Source organism: Thermobia domestica, chromosome 3, assembly GCF_964235325.1.
Source record: "Thermobia domestica chromosome 3, izTheDome1.hap1.1, whole genome shotgun sequence".
NCBI classification, from domain to species: Eukaryota; Metazoa; Arthropoda; class Insecta; order Zygentoma; family Lepismatidae; genus Thermobia; species Thermobia domestica.
Window position 1 is genome coordinate 207,664,299 of NC_137456.1, and position 16,093 is coordinate 207,680,391.

The 16,093-nt window shown below is 37.3% G+C and overlaps 1 long non-coding RNA gene across 1 annotated transcript in view; it reads right to left on the bottom strand.

Annotated features, from left to right (window-relative positions):
• Positions 1 to 350: 350 nt before the first annotated feature.
• The window catches only part of LOC145680942 (uncharacterized), a 62,875-nt gene continuing 47,132 nt past the window's right edge, over positions 351 to 16,093 (bottom strand). Inside the window, exon 2 of the long non-coding RNA XR_014130701.1 lies at positions 351 to 1,335. This is a non-coding gene — a long non-coding RNA (uncharacterized LOC145680942). The remainder of the gene's footprint in view (positions 1,336 to 16,093) is intronic.

A 16,093-nucleotide genomic window follows, 5' to 3' on the forward strand; every position in this document is an offset into this window, starting at 1 on the left:
TTGCTACGGATCATTGGTTCCTTAACTCCACTCCTTTTAGCCTGCTACGGGGCTCTGTTGGAGATCCTGTGTGCGACCTTACGGTCAAAGACCACCTATACTCACCCTGATTCTAGAGAAATCAATTTGTATAGTATTTTTGTAAAAATACTTTTATAGAGGAACTTTTTATTAACAGCTCTACCTCTTCCTTATATGAGACGAAATTACAGTTTTACAATATACAAGGTGACATCTGTTATCCGTAAGTCCACATATCAGAAAGTCCGAGAGGGTTAAACGGACTTTAAATAAGGAGCTCACGCCTACAGAACTGTAAAAGAAGTAAACTGATTCAGATATCTACAGACTTAAAATTTAAAATTCCTTTATTATTTTCATTTGGCATCTAAATATTTTTATTAATAAATAAGAATAGACATTCTTGTAAGCAAGGGCAGTAGAGGAGGAATTTACAGGTACTTCACATATCTAAATTTCTCCTTTACAACCTGCACTTCACAAAATGTTAACACCCAATCAATAGGTAATTCATGAAAGTCTATACTGAAGTTACACAATTAAAATTAATGATTTTAAAGTTTATATTAAAAGTGAAATTTACTATTGTCAACTCTACTTATTGTCAAAACAAGGATGTCCGAAGAGAATTATAATTAGTAGCTTTCACTCATTGGTCCCGCCAAACATTTTATAAGCTTACTCGTACTTACTCGTAACATAGTTTATATCAACTTCGTAAATATATTGCGTCATTATAAAGTTACTCTGTCACTGGGTCTATTTACAATTATATACAATTTAACTACACTACAATTATCTGAATAATACGAGTGTAGTACGTCAATTTTACATAGCTAGGAAACTTTCACTAATTTCAGCTAATGAGTGTCCAATTCGTATATGCCTAACGAGTAAATACTTCTCTGAAACTACATTACAGCCTCGGACAGGACAATGAAACAGCTCATATATACAGTTTTTCTTGTGTTGTTGAAGCTCAGAAACGGTAAAAAGTCTTCGACAACCGTTCTCTCTATATGGACAAGGTAAAGGTATCATATTAATCAAGGAATTGAATGCTGGAATAGTCGAGTTTTGGAATTTTCCACGGCACTGAGGACAACTTTTACATCTTCTCTTACATTTTTCACATATAAGATGGCCATTTACACATATTCTAACCGGTGATGTTACAACTTCATAACACACTGGACATTCCAACTCCTTCCAACACATTTCCAGTTTATCTTTGTCGCACCTTTTCCGTATAATATCTGCCAAATAGTTTATTGAAGTCTCCTGCGTTTCAAAAGTACCACACACACAGCCCATCTGTAAAGAAAGTATTAAACGCAAATTAATTTACAGCAAAAAAAAATCTACGTTTGGACCAAATTAAGATATGAGCTCTTACTACAAAATTATAAACTAAGCACTTTTACACAGCTGAAGCCTAAGAATTAGTAGGAGATTAAACTTAGTTTGCTTTATTGACTGGGAAATGCGCCCGACTGTTTCAATGGTTGTCAATATATTGCAGTCCCTCTTAACTCTGCTTCTCCTCTCCCATTACGCAAACTAAATTACAAAATGTTATAGTTTCGTATTCTTTAAAAAGTAATTATGTACTAAATTTCATATCTAGATGCACTGTTCGAAAAGAATTGTCCAAGAGAAATTGTAGAAAATTTAATTTTTCCCTTCCCCTATCCTTCTGAGAGGAATTATCAAGATGCGTGGAAATTATATCGATATTAATGATCAGCATTTCCAAAACACTCATATTCCGTACTAAATTTGCTGTTTATACATCCAACTGTTCTGAAGAGCTTCCTTTCGTGTACGCCATACATATTTCATTCGTGAAGCGAAATATCCAAATTCTGTTAGCCAGAAATTCCCCCTACTCATGGGCGCCCGAAGGGGAGGGCAGGGTGGTTCCCGAGCCCCCCCGGCTCAGGAAAATATATTAAATTGCTTAAAATTCTTAATATAAATAAAAAATACTAAACGTAATATAGCAACCAGGGATTTGACCCCCTTAGAAAATTTTCCTAAGGTGCCCATGCCCCTACTGTATCTTAAAAGTGCCTGTTCGTCCACAGGTTGAGAAGTGGTAATCGTGAAAACTTCCAACATCTCATTTCCTTAAGCGGGGGATGATTTTGCACGCGCGCACGCTTACTTAGAATCTAGGGTTTAAGGAAAGTGATTTTAGAAAATTTCAAGTTCCTGAGTTCAATCCATTCGAAGATATGGTGGAAAGAGCGGGGAAAGCCCATCTTTGAGAGACTTTCACAATGCTATAGAATCAAAATCCATGGTTTACGGTTATAAGTTTAAGATTGAAGTTCTAATGTCATTTATTTTCAAGATAGGTTTATTAATTCAATGGTTTACTCTTATATTGTATATACTTATTTATGCAAAACACTTCTATATTATCATTGATATAGAATTAGGCTGAAAGGCAATAATAGGCATCGCAAACTTTAATCAGAGTCTGCAAGGCTTACTGAAGGTTCAGTGGTAGAGCGATTACCTCCTAGAGAAAAACTTGTTTCATCCTATTAGCGCCCGTAATTAGTTTTCGTATGGTATGTCATTCCACAATTTTCAGTATAAAAACACCTGTAAATCATGAAAAATTTAGATTTTAACAATTATTACAATACCAAAATTTTAAGTAGCAAAAGCTCTCGATAGATTGAAAGGGCGTAGGCAGCGAGGTCTTTTGCAGTCTGACATTAAAAACAAGACAGAGAAAGAATAAATGCACAGTATCACAGGAAAGTGATAAATGCAAAGTGGAGACGATATTAAAATAAAGTTTCATTCCATTTACGAAAAAATGTCGTTGCATTTAAGAAATGTGCAGACTGTTTGAAAAAAATACATATTAATTTCTGCCGGTGCAGCTCGGAAATAGGCAAGCACACGTGCGGCTGCCCTTGATTAGTAATAGATATGACAGTGCATGATAGAGAAAAAGGAAGAAATGCAATGAACAGAATAAAACAATTAGAACGTCATATATAAACAGCGGATAAAGTGAGAAAAGTTGAAGTGAATAAAATCCCCACAAAGCAGTCAAGATTTCGGCATGTTGTAGGAAGGAGAAAACTTTCAGTATTATCTGGGTATTATCTCCAAGCAACGTAAGCAAAGCAGCAGGCAGTCCAAGGCAGGTTCGCTCTGGAGCAAGATGAAGGCATTCAACGAGAAAATTGCGAATAGTCAGTAATGCACCGCATAGGTGCAGGGAAGCTGATTCTGGTCACTCAACAGATAGCCGTAGGTGTGGTGGCTATGGCTGATACGCAAGTGTGCTATTCGTCTCTTCGAGTCCTGAAGAAAGAAGTCTTAGTTTAAACACCAAGCTGAAGCTTGACAGCATGCAGTTTATTATGCAGGTGCTAGTCCCAGTGAACAAGACGACGGTCGACACCAGGACGAAGATCAGAGCTGGGGAGCGGTGACGAAGTCTGGCCTTATAATATCATCCTTGGCAGCACGGTCAGCAGTCTCATTGCCTGCGATACCAACATGGCCAGCCACCCAACAGAAACGTACATCACAGTCTTCCACAAGTTAAGGGGTGTCAGGAAAGTAGAATTTGGTGAACAAGTGCACAGTCGACACACCAGCAAGGCTGCATAAAGCACTGCTGGAATCAGATCAAAGTAGAACATGTCGAAGATGACTGCGACGAATATACTGCAGAATCTGTCAAATAGATAATTTAGTAGTGAACACTAGAGAAAGGATTGGGCTTGAAACCAATGCTATGATAAGCTATAACGAAGGCACAACCAACAGAAAAAGCATGCTTCGAACCATCAGTGTAGAAGACAATGTAGTTTCAGCACTGTTCCAGAAAAGAAGTAAGTAGATCGTGCTTGATAATAGTCATAGCGAGCACCTGCTTCAAGGGCGAAGACCAAAGGATGGCCAGGTAGGGCACGGGTATTGATGTAATAGCGCAGAAGCATGAAATCTCGGTGTGATAGAGAGGGTCCTGAACCTCAGCATAAAAACTAGAATAGGGCTAGTCCGGAAGGCTTCAAGAGCCAGACGAAGTTCAAGACGAAATAAAATGGAAGGTCGAGTAGATTTATACGCAATACAGCCGTAATCTAGTTGCGAGTAAATGAGGCTACGGTACAATCTAAACATCAGCACACGATCAGCACCCCAGGAAAGATGAGAAACCAAACAAGTTCATGGAGCAGATACAGCCGTACTTCAGGTCTCGAATATGGACAGTCCAGATGAGTCATTTGTCACGCTAGAAGCCAAGAAAACGAACATGGTTCACATAGGCCAGTCGAGAACTATTAGGGAACATTTCAGAATGACATGCACAGTGACGGAGGCGACAAAAATGAACGCAATATATTTTGATGAAGATGAAATCGGTATTGACGGGCCATCAGTGAAGGCGATTCAGCGTCAACTGGATCTGTCGAGTAATAGTATGTAGATTTCGAGAGCGACAGTACATCGCTAAATCTTCCACATAAAGCAGCCAAAGAATTCCAGTGGAAAGCTGTGACATCATGCTGTTTACCGCCACAGCAAAGTGACAACACAATGTCCTGCGAAAACACGTTCTTCTGCGGAAATTGGGCAAAAATAGTAGACTTGAAAATAGCGTTGTTAGAGAAAGTGCTGGAGGAAAAGAGCCCAGTGTCCACGTAAGTCCCAAGCATGCAGTTGGTGCAAAATGCCATAACGCCAAGCAGTACCATAGGCCTTTCTAGATTAAAGAAGATAAATATCAGATGTTCTTGATCGCGAAAGACATCTGATAGTGCTTTCAAAGTAAACCAGATGATCAGTGGAACGAAAGCACCGAAAGCCACTGTAAACACTGCGTGTAATTTGGTCGCTGCTCGTGGTTCGTGGTCCTACCAATAAGTATTTTCCTGATACCTGAACTTACCTGGATAGGACGATGAAGGACCTCTCCAAGAAGGGTTACAAATTGTTTCCAAATTGCTCGTTGGTCTCAATGATGAGATGAGCATTAGGCACCGAGAGGTTCGGGTGTCTCGTCTCGAAAACTTCACGGACGACCAGACGGTCATCCAGACCACAACGCACGCAAACATCACTCACATAAACAACGAAAACATACTGGATTAAATAACACTATACTTATTTATTAGAACACTATTATATAAAAGAAAATAACGAAGAGAAATGAATACAACACTTAACACAGAATATGTGTAAATTTTCATCACTGAAATCATACTTTGCCTTTTTATTGCAATGTAGCCCTTTATTTTATATATATCTGAAATTATATCAGATTATATCTGAAATTTCACTATGAATGATTCTCTCACACCATTGACGCACTTGGGGGATTAGCACTGGGAGAAATTTTACCTGGATAATCCCACATAGAAATCCAGTTGCTGCGCCAAACAATTCTGAAGAGTTAAAATGAGTCTTCAGTAAAATATCAGTTTCCAAAGTAGAATGCTGATGTTGGAGGGCGCGTTTAAAACTTTTTGGCGCACTAGGTTTGTGAACCTGGGACTTATTGATTGGGGCTTTTTTTCCTACACTTGGTAATGTCTTATATTTAAAAGAAGAAAAACATCTACAATTGTTTTTCCACCGATTGCAAAGGTTGGCTTGGAGGTTCGAACCTGGTTTACTTTTTTCCGAAGATACCCGAAGTTGGACTTAGAAACTTTTGCCTCAAAGTAGCAATAAAAAGTGCGGCCAAGCTATATGAGTTAAGGTGTACATCGGAAGTACCAGAGTGTTGGATATTATGGTCAGGGTATGACTTGTTTTGAATGAATAACAACGAAGTTACAGAGGCTTGACATTTTTTTTTCGAAATGCTTTATTTCGAAAACATGCTTAGATAAGTATCATATCTAGTTATTTATGTGGTTTACAATTGGCGTGTAAATCATTGCCGTTTAAAGCACTTCGATATCTCAAACCGAGATATAAAGATTGCTGAAGTTTGCAACACTGCTTAAATCATGTAATTCCTAGGACTTTTAATTACACCTAAAAGTTATTCCTGCAGTGCTACAAAAGAGAAGGAAAACAACAATCAGTTTAAATGTTGCCAAGAAATATGCCATTATCAGCAGTATTACAAACTTTATCAATGTTTATCATATCTCCGGAACGGTGCGAGATATCAAAGTGCTGTAAACGGCAAATGATTTGTTTGCCAATTGCAAACCACACAAGTAATTAGATCAGGTACTTACCTAAGCATGTTTTCGAAATAAAGCCTTTCAAAAAAATACAAATTTGCAAGCCCTCGTAACTTCGTTGCTATTCACTGAAAACAAGTCATACCATGAACATAGTATCCAACGCTAAGGTACTTCCGATGTGCATTGTTTTGTTCATCTCCGTTGTGCTGTGTGTGTTATAGTGGCTTCCAAACTGAATGTTTGTGATATAGCATCCTTAGTTTGCAACACTGAATAATAAATGTGATATTTTAAGCTTTCGTTTAACATGATGATTTGACATGTAATAATCTGACGTAGTGCTATTTGAAAAAATTAACTTAATACTGGGATGGCAACACTGTTCACTGGGTGATGGTATTTAATACATAAAACTATGTTCCTCTTCTTATAGTTGCTTCGTACAAAGTTTCGCTTTTCTCCCTCTTCTGATTTCTCCGTTATCACGGATGTTCCAGATAAATTGTCCACCCTGTATAGTAACAAAATAATACATTACATACACAACACTATTGAGAATAAGATATGCTCATTGGACAACACGATCCGAACCATAGAGATTAATCTTAGATTGGAGAACTGTTTTATTAATCACCTATTATACAATTATACCTGCTTCAACACCTGGATCAGGGCTACCAACTGCTGTGAGCGCCGAGAACCTTTTCGTGTAAGTTGGGTTGCATCTATTCAGGCGTTCTCATGCAAATGACTGACCTCAAGTAATGGAATTAGAGCACTTAGAGGAGGAAATACTTTTGCTGGTGGCTGTACATTCGAAGAAATATTTTCTCTGACTTAAACATCTACTACAAATAGTAAATCTTCTATTGGCAACACTGACTGTGCAGTTGACCTCTCCCCTCCCTCCCTCTCTTACCCAGGTTGCACACCAACCATGTACAATCTTCGAACGGAAACAAGAAGAAGACTGTTTCAAGAGAAGTTCTTTGAAGCATGTTTAAAGATATATTCTGTCTGGGGACATTACATAAAATGCTACTCAAGCTAAAATGTGAGGGAAGAAAGGACAGTATCATTTTTTAAAAACAATATTTGTTTGGAAACTGCTAACCTTCCGAATCTTGCCTATCAGTGCATATTTTATTTATAATGTTTCTTGAAGTGTTTCACACGTTTTTAATGTCAGTGTATTCATTCCTTCGAAAATGAAAACTGAATTCAAAATCAATACCTTTTGTATTATATTACTTTACAATGTCACTCCTTCCCCTTCTAAGAATGGTTTTAGTGTCTTAGCCCCTCCCCACAGTATATTTTTCAGACGGTAATTTATACATATAACTAACTTCGTTTGAAGTTCCTCTATGAGTTCCTGTTGCATCGTACCTTCTGATGTACGTGTTTTCTGAGTCAAAAATTTCTAAAGATATGTATTACAATATTAATGGAATATTGTATTATAGCCCGACTGTCATCGTGCAAAACTGCAGGGAACTCAGTTAACTTAAGGTTGTACTAGGTAAGATTTAATATCAAAGATGAAACATCAGTTAAGGGATGTAATACATCTCTAAAAATAATTTCAGCTTAAATTAGCTACGACTACATTTAATTCAAAATTGAACTTCTGGAATGCACAATATGAGCATAGCTAAAAGAAAAAATAAGAATGGCCAGGATTCAAACCTACGATTATCCACGTAGGAGTCCCTTACACTAAACATCCATCTAAGATATTTACGTAAACGCGCTGTTTGAGAAAGTTATATGTTCGCATCCAAATAACACTCTTAAGGACATTTACATAAGTAACATGTTCACGACGATTTGTTTCATTTTCCACTACAGCTATGCAAAAAGTGATTTGTGTACGAGTATTTGACACTATTTTATCAGACTGTTCTATCAAATATATCTCCATTAACACCGTAGTAACAAACTTTATCGCCTTAGACAGTATTTCTGAACAAAGGGAATTATGCACCCTGTAAGTAAGCTACAAGAGGGCTATCTTCAATGTCAACGGTGTACTCACCGAATCAGATTTTGGAATATTCCATTCTATTATTTTCTCAACGTAGCTAAAGGAAAAGTATATGAATGAGAGCGTGGAGTTCTCCGTAGCTAAATGGATAAAGTCACAGTTTCTATAGCTGAGATTTTCATGGTTGAAAACACGTCTCGGAAGCTGAAGCTTTTTAAATTCTTACTTCCTCAGATTTGAAGATCTTTCTCTGCCTTGATAATTATTTGATGCTCTAAAAAGAGTTCTCCACTTTATTTCGACAACTGCTTGATGGGATTCTCGCAGTTCGAGAACTTTTCTTCTATTTCGTAATCACAAATTTCGTCACAATATGGATGCTGCCCGATCATTTTTTCTCCAATTCTAAAGTTGCATCTGTCTCCATATTTGAATCATTCAATTTCATCCACTGTGAATGCACATGGCTTGGGATCAAACCTTCGACTCTTGTAACCAAATGTAGGTGCTCTAGCAATGTGCAATCGTAACTACATGTTTGTTGCTAAAACAACCGTCATTTTAGATTTTGTTCACGGGGGAGGGACAGACCCGCAACCAGAGGGGGCTGACGGGGGCTAAGCCCCCTAAACCTTTCGTGGCCTCAATACAAAATGCAATTATTAATTAAAATAACACCATTTAGATATTTGTAAGAGAATTCAATGACTTGGTTCCCTCCTAGTATATTCATGGCCCCCCAAACTCTGTGGGTGGTTTCGGGCCTGGGAAGGGAGGATTCTCCGGTGACATAAGAGTTTCACTTTTTATTTCAGAGTTGAACTATATATTTGATCAGACAATGTGTGTTTATCACTCAAGGGAGGGAAATTACACCCTGCTGTCCTGCCCAAATGACGCCTCTTGAACAATTACTTGTAATTACTGGGAAAAAATGTAAATCGTTGAATAACTCATTTCTGTTCGTAGTTTTTAGAGCTTCGCGCGCGCATTACAGACTTTGGGAAGCACAAAACCTACTGCCGTGATTGACAATTTCAGAAGGAGCATCTTCTAACTTGATGTGATGTGCAGTCTTTGAATAGGGTAAATAACGCAAATAAAGGCGTTTATGAAGCTATGGGAACATTTTGTGACAATTCCTTTTATGCAGGTTCTGAAAAGGCATTTCAGAACAAACGAATGAAACACTGTTTTAGAACTATGAAGCTTGTAAACATGGTTTGTGGCTGAATGGAAAGTGTATATTACGTCACAGAGATTGCTTTAGACAAGGAGAGGAGTAGCACAAGTTGGATTGAATATTAGGAGTAGATAGTCGATCGAGGTGGTTTCTGAACGCATAAGCACAGACGTAAGAGATTAATTGTAGTTTGGAGAAACTTTTTGTAACATTTTCTATGCCGCGAACTATGCCATGAAATGTGCGTGTTATACATCGAGTTAATCTTTTCAATTAAATTATGAGTAAACGCTTTCAAGCCATCCCATTCCGATGAATAGCGTTGATGTACAGTGAAACCTTCCTTAACTCTTTGAAGCACGGTGATATATAAAATGTAGTTAATATTAATAAAACCGTGGTTCAACGAGTTAAGGGACACCTCTAATACGGACAATTTTTTTTTGTCCCAGCTAAAAGATATGTTCTCTTACGGAACAAAACCCTCGCTTTTACGGACACACCCAGATACGATCACGGACAGTCCTTTCCCCCCCCTACACGTTTCAATAACCTCTTCATAACGGACAGGAATTATTCTCAGTTCTGCGATATATTGCAGTAGACAGGAAAGTCTTTTCTCGAAAGTGTGTCTATTATGAATCTAGACCTGGTGAACCATCAAACAGAACAGCTCCAAGCTGAACTTGAAATTCTATTTTTCTGCCCGCAATAAACTGCTTTCTGGTTGAAATCCTAGAAAACCCTCAATTAGCAATAACCTCATTCAGGGTCAGTCGTATGGCCGAAAATTCTATGCGACAGATCTTCCCTTCCCTAACAAATTTAGTCCTTTTTCGTCTGGGCCTTGCATCTTTCCCGACAATTTCGTAGATAACAAAACATTGTTTTACAGTAACATTTTGAACGAGCAATGTTTCCCCTCTTCCTTTTTTGGAAAAGCAACATTTTTCTTTTACTTATGATACTGTAACAAGCCTGGGTTGGAGTTTTATTCCGGCTTCCTTTTTCATTTTCCCCAAGGGGATATTCTTTGTGATTTGAGCTGTGTCAAACATGCACTTGCCTTTAACTTGTCAATAACTTGTCTTTTCATCCATTCCGCCAACGAATATACCGCGCAGATAAATTAACTTCTCTTTCATCCCTCCCAGTAATTCAAATACGTACTAAATAGTATTTTTATATTGAATTTTATGTATTTAAGCTCATACATTGTGTATTTACTGTATATTACTGAATACAATTACCGTTGTGAGAAATTAAATTTCTGCAACTTCTCTGTAACGGACACCTCTCACTAACGGACAAAAATTCATGTTCCATTGTGTCCGTTATTCAGAGGTTTCACTGTATTTCGGTCAGACATTTCAATGGTTATCAGACAGCTTTATAGTTTGTAGTGAGATCCGAACATGGCCTGTCGCCTTGAGTACAAGATGAGTCTTCCAAAGCGAGAACAACTCATGTACCGTACTTACGCCCAAGGAATATCGGCTCCCTGGCAAATGTAATGGAAGCTGCTAAAAGTATTTTCTATTTGCATTTTTCTTCCTGCAGATAGAAAAAAGGAAACAACATACATTCTGGTTGATTAATGGTCAATAAACTAACTTTTGTTAAAATTATTATTTGTCTTATATGAGAAACAGAATTTAGAGGAAAGAAAAGCAAAGTTTTCAACAAGGATTGCATCCAGAAATATCAAAATACGAAACTCGAAAGCATCCACCTCTAATTATACAAGAAAAGGAGTAGCTTCATTACTTCCCACCATTCGTTAACTTAATATATTTTCTCGTGTTTACGTATTTTATAACCACTTAAAGCGGTTCATTCCCGTTTGGCCTTTTCCCGTATTGCCTACGGACCTTTCAGCAATACAGTATATATCATTATCTTAATCTCATCTTAGATGTAGGCGAAACAGGTATGCCCGTTTGGCCTATATTTAGTGTCTGAGGGATTTTTAAAAAAAGATTTATGAATAAGTTTATTTTTCAACGCCAGCAACAGCTTTGATGTGATTGAATCTAGCCAAGTAAGTGCCGTGCCACTAATAGTTCCAAAGGTCACCATTTCAAAATTGATATACGTTCTTTTTTATGGTTTCACAGAATAATTTAAAAAGGTGAGTGATTCAAGATCAGTTTCTCGAACTTTACAAGGCTGGTCGGCAGGGGTAAAAGTGGATCTGAAAATATGAGAGCGGTAGATAACGGCATGACGTCACGCCGTTTCCCCTGCCTAACTTTAACCATTGTAAATTTTTATAAACTGGGGGGACGCCGTGCACACTTTGAGTTGGTGGAATGGCCTTCCCCTCTTTTACAGCTGCTGGTCGGTACTCCCGTGATTCTGAGAGATGAACCATTATACACTCCAACTGATCTACTAGGAAAATTTCTTAATGCAATTTTTCAACCTCAATGGTGAGTGGAAGTAACTATTTTTTTTTATTTTATTTATTTTTTTATTTTTATTTATTTATTTATTTTTTATTTTTTTATTTTTATTTATTTATTTATTTACTATTTTTTTTGCCTGAATGCAGAAATACTTGTAATATTGCAAATAGAGTAAAACTGAGGACCAGAGAGAAGGCTCAAGATAGCATGAATACAGTCTATTAAATTCAATTTTGAATGTTTGATTCATGTCCAGAGCGATGGCCGAATATCGAACCAAAGATAGAAGAGGTGAGTGAACGGAGTCCGTTCTCTCCCTCGTTCTTCCTGTTTGAATAAATTGAGTATCAGTTTCTCTGAATGAAAAGATATAGAAGCTGTTATGCTTTGATAGTATTTAACGGGGCTCTGGAGTAAAGGGCGGAATACCTCGAATGGGAGCTAATTACTTTCCAAATCTGAATTTCTTTAAACTTATTTTAGTAAATTATTAATTTTTATATCAAATTTCTCATAATGAAGGTATTAGTTTTATGGGGTTGATGGACCGAGATAAGTCTCCAGTTACGTCTAAAGTGAATGTGGTGATAGTAGGCAACGACGGGATTTGGACGTTGCTGAATCATTTAAAAATATTATGGGATCTAACATACTTTTTACATTAATCGTAGTCTTAAAAAAAAATAATGTAGAGAAATTTAAACAAACTTAGAAATACTATAGAAAAGTCAAACTTACTACAGTATTTATTAATTAGTATTAATATTTTAGATGATAAAAGGATTATGCAGTGTTAATTCTATAATTTTCTTTTCTGTAAAATTCAAGTTAATAGGTTTAAGTTACTATTCCCTAGACTGATTGATTTCCATACATTTAACTTGATTGAAATAATATGACTGCATTTAGTCGATATATTAATATTTTTATTTTCTTTATATTGCGTTCTCATCTCAAATACTCAAGAATTACCTCAAACACTAAATATTCCTTGTCGAGTGAGCGTAGGCGAAACGGAAATACCCGTCTTACAGATGAGATGAGATAATGGTAGAAGTTGCTGGAAGGTCTGTAGGTGAAACGGGAATAGGCCAAACGGGAAGACAGCCTTAAAGCTATAACATAAAAAAAAATCGCAAACAGCCAGAAAGAGAAAATGAAAAATTTTTGAGTTTTACGTCCCACGATTATGCCGGTTAGGCTAAAGGAGACGGTGATGAGAGATGAATGAAATGGTGGAATGAAGGAAGTGGGAGGAAACGGGAGAACCCCGAGAAAACCCACGCATACGGTGTTTGTTCAACACAAAGTTCACTTGGCGGGAGCAGAGTTTGAAGCCAGAAAGAGAAAAAACACATACATCTCCTTGTATATAGCCTAGCTGGAAGGCAAACAAAGCCACAACCAATACGTCACATTTTCAGGATCATTTGAAGCGCTTACCCTTTAGGCGCGTGCATTGTTGACGAACTTATTGAGATAGAAAATATTAATATATACTTCTTTGAGTGTACCACTTCCTTCATGTTTCCAAGAAGTCGCGCATAGGGCATTGTTTCGTGTTGTGCTTGCAAAGCTTGCAACTAAATGACAAAATTCTCTCACAAAGCGCTGTGCATTAACACAATTTACAAGTATTTTTCACCTTTTCGCCCATAGCTTGGATCTCAACAAATACAACTAGAATTCTGATTTGGTAGACGCTTCATTTGAAATTAATTGTGTTGTTTAAGTGACAGTCTCTACAAAAATACAGATGCAGTCGTATGAAAATTCTTGCAACTATCTCGAATAGGCCTAAATTTGTATTTTATCGCGTCTACCTACGAAACAGTACTTTACAACTCTATTTTGTCTAAAATACATTATAAAACATTTCACGCCGATTCTACTATGAAAAGCAGTATCTGGAGCAGCCAGCAGTTATTTTCACTCTACTAAGAGAAAAAAATGTTATTACAAATGTACTGTGTCATGTAATTGTTCTTGTATATAAGTTTTGTTCAGACATTATTAACATGTTATTCATATGTTGTGTAAATATTCTTATGTAATACGATATTTGTTCTAGTAAATGACAGGTGGCTTCTTCCTGTCAACCTTCAATGTTTACATAGATGGCAGCAGTGAGAAGAAAGGAAAACAATCTCTCGTTTATAAAAGGGTTGTTTATCTTGCTGTTTTGTCCCTATTTAGTAACTCTCATATAAACTGTTATATAGTTTTGTTCAGGAAAGACCAGAGAAGGAGCCAGTGTACCACATTTTGTTCTGGTTACTATTATATTAAATTCAAAAACTGTAACCAGAGTATTAGCGTTGAATTCTTATAAGTAAAGGTTTTGTGTTGGATCACCCACAATCAGGGCCGTGCCGTGTAAAATCAGCGCCCGGGGCGAGAGTATACGATGGCGCCCCCATACAAATATCCCAAGCAATTTTCCTATCTTTTTCCTTTTTCTCCCGAAATTTACGCCCCCTTACTTCAGCGCCCGGGGCCGTCGTCTCGCTCGCCTCTCCCGGCACGGCCCTGCCCACAATGCAAGTAACTGGGGGGAATGCACATTTGAAAACTACTGTATTATCTAGACAGCGAATGTGTATTTCTGCAGATTGAGAAGGAAACAAAAGTCCTGCGGGACAGAAATAAGTAATTAGTCGATACTTTTCTACCAGGGACATAAATAAGGGCCCCGCAGACCCCGCATTGCGAGGAGGCCTCAGGCCATTAGGGGCCCAAAATCGTGAGGTGGGACGTAGAGAAGGGACCCCACTTCACGTTGTCTGCGGGGAGGTCCCCAAGCCTTTAGTTACGCCACTGTTTTCTACCCCTGTGAACTTAGCCCTCCACCTCCCGGGTACGAACGATTTCCGCATATAATAAAATGTACATCGTTTGTACCGATTTATACCGTAAATAATTTTTCTGATACTGTACTACAATATGACAAATTAGGAAAAAGTGGAGACCAGGCTCAATCAGCCCTCACCATGTTGTTCAAACAATGTAATTGGTTCATTTGAAAGACTTATTTGTACCGGATTGTACCGTAACTTTTTCGTTCGTACCATCTTAGATTATGAGAAATTAACAGAACATGGGAGCCCAGTTCAAACAGGCTCTCAAAATCAGGTGTTAATACATCGAGTACACATTACGGTACTTTGTTAATATCAGATTATACCACAATGAATGTTGTTTAAACTGTACTAAATTATGAGAAAGTAAAGAAATAAAATTGGGAAGCTGCGTGAACCTGGCAACCATACTACGTTGTACAAACTGTTTAATTAACTCATTTGAAGACTTTTGTTTGAACCGGATAGTACTATAATTTGCTTTGTGCCGCCTTAGATAAGAAATTAACAGAACATACTGGGGCCCAGTTCGAAAAGACCCTCAATTTGAGTGTTAACAGGCAAGTAGTCAAACGGGGGTCCGGACCCCCCTTCGACACCAGAAATGAAAAATTAAGGATGAAACAAAATGAAATGAGGAAAAGAATAATCAGCATTAAAAATTAAAGAAAAAACTACAGGAAGCTTTTTGGTTACTCTTTCTTATGAGGAAATTTGTATTACTTGCAATACTTGGTGGCGAGGTGAGCGGGATATCCTGGATAGTGATGGGTAAATTCCCGGGAAGATATTTTTCGGGAATATTCCCGGGAAGATATTTTTCGGGAATATCCCCGGGAAGATTCCCCAAAATGGGAATTTTCCGAGAATTTATGTGCAATCACAAATAAAATTGCATTCTATTACTATATTATGATTTCAAAGTTAAATTCGTTTTTATATCACAGTATATTATTACTGTTGCCTCCAGAGGAGTCTTTTTAAAATGTATATTCTAAACGATGTTATGTTATTTTATTAATATAGTAGCATAGTAAGTCCACATACTTTTAAACTGCTAAAAAGTTTGAATTTACATGTAAGTGGATTTTCTAAACTTGACTACTACTGATATAAACATTCAATTTTTGAATGTTATAAACAAACTCGCTAAAGCTCGCTGGGAGCTCCGCCCCCAGACCCCAGTCATGGCTTTGCCATGAGGTGTCAAGTTTTGGAAAACTATTCCTTGAGGAATTCACTTTCCTTTACAGCAGACACCTGTTACCAACACATACTTCAATTCAACTGGTATTATTTCTTCCATTTAACTTTGAACAGTAAAAACACAATTTATTAGAAAGAACTCTAATGCTACTTCTACTCTGGCAATCATGTACATGGATTATTATGTACACTTTGCGCACATCTATACATGTCAGAGACTATAACAGAATTTATTTTCTGAAACATAAACA